The following is a 3,642-nucleotide window of genomic DNA, read 5'->3' on the forward strand; positions in this document are numbered from 1 at the left end:
AGAGGATCGAATTTTGTGGTTCCACATTAGTTCTACTTGCGTGTTCATGAGAGATTTGAGCGATAAGTGTTGAATGTACATGGATTCATGATTTGGAACGATATTGGAGGATTAATGAAACTATTTTGTTGATTCCTATCAGAGCAAGAAGAAGCATGTTTTCCTCTTTGTATTTCACTTCATGTATGTTTTTCTTCTCCTAAAATTGTGTAAAGAAGTTGCAAGTTTCACTCTCTCATGTTTATATGTACGCTGCTAAGGAGTAATAGTCCCTGTGTTAATTAAAGATTCACATGATTTATTTGATAGCTTACAATACCTTTATGATCACATATTTGCTTATGTTGATTAGTGACAAGTGTGTCCATGAGGTATAGAGTATGAGATCTTAAATTGTGCTTCACAATTTCTGTCAATTCATCTCCTCATTCTTTCATTCTTCTGTTGGAGCGTGATGCTCGGGATTCTCCATTGTATCCATACCTACGCATCGAATTCCCTTCTTTAACTCCTCCTCTTCATGTTACTACAACGCCAATATTAAGGTTTCTTATTGTCGTGTGTCGGCTACCAAAATTAGTCATTTCTCTTTGATATTAACTAGATCTATCCCGTGTGTATTTAGATCCATGTATTTTCTTAAGTATGCCTTAATGAAATACTATTGAACGAAAGCCCCCGTTATTATATTTTTCAAGCTATGTGACAATTGGAGTGCAGCAGAAAGACTTATTCATAATATTCACATGAACTCATCTTTGTAACACACCCTCCCAGGTCTACCCAAAGTAACCATGCCAACCGGGGTAAACATGAGAAGAGATGCTACATTGATCCAATTCGACCTCCTATTTCACCTTAAGGAAGTGGAATCGATGGAAAATCACATACAGTCATCCAACATCATCAACAGACCCCTCAAGAGACAAGTCAGCCACTCAGACAACCTGTCCCTGGGTCCCACTGCTATTCTACAGCTCTTAGGCCTCAGTTTCTCTCATGATATGGGAAAGGGAGTTACCAGCAACCTAAAGTCTCTCTCACAAGCCTGCCTGCCAGCGACTGTGGTCTAGAATTGCCAATTCTATGCCAACGACCCCAGGATTTAAGCCACTTTTCTAGCCCAAAATCCTGACCTCTACCCAGAACTTGTTGTAGCTTCTAAAATTCATTAAAAACATAATTAAAATGTTAATCAATCAAAAATCACCCTCGAGACTAAGTGTGAGCATCCCCAACCAGGACTGACATTCTGTCAAACACTTGGAATCAGCGCAACCTATAGGCCTAGGATACAAGACATAGCATAAATGACTTAAATAAATTATGAAACATAACCAGAAGGATCACCTCCTTCTCCATTGAGATACTAAATCATTAATTATGTCTTTCATCCATCTATTTAACAGTTACAAGTAAATACATGAAATAACCATGACATAAACCAGTCATCTAACCATGCTTATAACCAACATTAAACCATGTAAATATCAACGATATGACAACTATTAAATCCAGATATAAATCAATGCAAAAGTAAGAGAACTTAGCTTTTATTAATCATAGGCAAATCTAAGCAGGTTCGAGACTTCCATGTACCACCCGACCTTTGAACCAAATCTCTCTTTTAACCAGTCACCCCCATGCCATATTCCAAGCATGAATGTGGGATCTCATATAACAACAAATCTAAGAACAAACAAGGGAATCCAGAGGTTAAACCACCTCCACCCTCATCAAACTGTGATCACACCAAAACCGGTGCTTCGATCACAACCGAACAAAACTTGGAATTCCATCCGAAAGCCATCACTATCCTTGAGGAATTTTATGTCTCGTCTCTCAGGCTTTACTGCAAAACAAAACCAGGATCATTAGGCCCTAAACCGAGACCAATCTCTTAGGCTTTACCGCAATCCAAACCCGAATCACTAGACCCTAAACTAAGACTTCTCCCTTAGGCTTTACTGTGTATCCCGCCAAAACTAGTCAAGGGATTCTTAAGCCTTTGGGAATGGAACTTGAGACCACCTCTACTCCTGATTATGAAATCCATCAGGAAAATCAAAGTTCAAACACTGAAATAAACATCCCAACACCATGGCATCCAGAAAAAGGCTAGGCTAGGCTGAAATCCATTGTCATAACCCAGAAATACCATGTCAGACAACAAGAGAAGCATACACAAACATGCAAATCCATGCATGTCCAAACCAGCTAGGAAATCACACATGAAAAAGGTTACCTGCAAGTATTCCTGTTGAAGTTGCTTGATTCTTGCTTCCTTTCCTTGATCCTTGCTTTCCTTCCTTTCCCTTTGCTTGTTTTTTCTTCCTTTATCCAAGGCTAGAGTTCTCCAAGAAAACTCTAAATGACCAAGAGAGAGAGAGAGAAAGTAATGAGAGAGCTCCAAACTTGAACTGGCAAAAGATTAAGTTGTTTGAAACTAACACTGAGCAACCTGCCAACTAATCCTCAAAAGGCTTTTTATCAATGAGGCCTCTAATTTCTTCATTTCCCATTATTTTCCTTCATTTCCTCCATACATGCAACCTGTGACCTGTTACCTTCCTTTTCTCCTAATTTCCTTTATTTTCATAAATAAATGTGCCAAAAATTCCTTTTTTTTCCTTTTAATGCCTTTGCCTTAGCCTTTGCCAATTTTTTTAGCTAAAACACACATCCAGTGATGCCCACTAGGATATATTTTCCCAACATTCAACTTGGAATACGTTTCCCTTACTCATGGTCTTATTTTGCCTTTATTTACTTTAGTACATGAATTTTTCACCAAGTCTGTTACATAACCCTCCCCCTAGGGGAACACCGTCCTCGATGTTAGTGATGAACCTTGGTATTGCAACAAGAGTGTTGCAACTCCCAAGGCTACCGACTTTAATTATCAACCCGGGGTTCGTACAAACTTAAGATGCGTCGGCACTATATGTGTGGCATACAATGTGTCCTTCCTTTGTTGTCATGATGTAATGGGGTGCATGTACTGAAGTCAAATCCTAAACTAATTGCAGAAAATGAAATGTTTGAAATGGAACCTTAACCTATTGCAAGAAAGAAAGTACAGGGAAAGAGACAGAAATTCAATGCTAAATCACACCATTTCCTAATTAACTGCCAAGAAACTATACTTTGCAATAATGCTAAATTATCATGAACCAAATGATACTATCTAAGCATGGAAGTAAGAAGCACCACACATCACTAATGTGCAAGTAAAGGGACTGAAATAAATTTGTTTTTGTCTTTTTGTCTTTTCATGCAAAATCAAGTATGCAAACTAATTTCTTTTAGTGATGTGGCAGGTGAATTAAGGATGTTGAAAGTTGGATGGAAGGGTTAGCAGATGGTTGGATGGTGTGGGAGACCCTTGGGAGGATTTTGATGACTTCCTAGAGGTTTTCTCTCAATTCGGCCTCAAAACATGCCATTTCAAGAAAACCTACAGGGTGTATTAGAAACCTAAAGGATGATCCTGTAGGAATTACAGTGAACCTACAGGATATAGCCGAGAGAAAAATGTGAGGTGTTGGAGGTGATGGGAGGCCTAGGAAAGTTGTGTGATGGGTGGAATGGAGTGGGAAAATGCCTAGGATCACTTAGAACTCAAAACCAAAGTTGGGAGAT

Source organism: Pinus tabuliformis, chromosome J (assembly GCF_031772625.1).
Source record: "Pinus tabuliformis cultivar Carrire ecotype Pingquan chromosome J, CPIR1, whole genome shotgun sequence".
Classification (NCBI taxonomy): Eukaryota; Viridiplantae; Streptophyta; class Pinopsida; order Pinales; family Pinaceae; genus Pinus; species Pinus tabuliformis.